The 615-nt window shown below is 46.0% G+C and overlaps 1 non-coding gene across 1 annotated transcript; it reads left to right on the top strand.

Annotated features, from left to right (window-relative positions):
- The first annotated feature begins 99 nt into the window (after positions 1-99).
- On the top strand, positions 100-181 carry trnas-gcu (transfer RNA serine (anticodon GCU)). Its single transcript has one exon. It is a non-coding gene; the product is annotated as a tRNA-Ser (tRNA).
- The last annotated feature ends 434 nt before the right edge of the window (positions 182-615 follow it).

Raw genomic sequence — 615 nt, 5'->3', positions numbered from 1 at the left:
ACACAACAACACAACACTGTTCAAGCATGAAAACCTCCTGAGACGCTCCTGGGTTTGATACCCAGAGCTGCTTTTTCCTTTACACTGCCCCAACAGCACGACGAGGTGGCCGAGTGGTTAAGGCGATGGACTGCTAATCCATTGTGCTCTGCACGCGTGGGTTCGAATCCCATCCTCGTCGGGATGAAGTTTACTTTAGTCTTTCATCTCAACAAAATCAGTTTCTATCCCTCACACACGTTCTTCATTGATACTGTCACATGAACCTGGTAGAGCGCTCGCTTAGCATGTGAGAGGAAGTGGGAGGAAGTGGGAGGAAGTGGGAGGAAGTGGGAGGAAGTGAGAGGAAGTGAGAGGAAGTGAGATCTCAGGGGCAAACAATTCCGACGGCTCGGATAATTTGGATCCGGTTCTCAATTCCTGTCTCTTCTCATTATTATTGGAACAATAAGCTCAGTTCGTTCAAAATGATCTCCACATGTGAAAACAACGTGTGTTTAGTGCTACGTTTGCAGATCGTTGAGTTTAAGGACTTTACTTCATTTTCCTCTTTTCAGTTGACGAACAAACATCTGGTTGAGGAAAGTTAAACGCTGCTGAAGAAAGGGTCAAAAG

The sequence above is a fragment of the Seriola lalandi genome, unplaced genomic scaffold, assembly GCF_002814215.2.
Source record: "Seriola lalandi dorsalis isolate HSWRI2012SDOR001 ecotype SW California unplaced genomic scaffold, Sedor1 jcf7180001966071, whole genome shotgun sequence".
Classification (NCBI taxonomy): Eukaryota; Metazoa; Chordata; class Actinopteri; order Carangiformes; family Carangidae; genus Seriola; species Seriola lalandi.
Note: the sequence above shows the minus strand (reverse complement) of the source record. Positions and strands in the feature narration are given on the sequence as shown.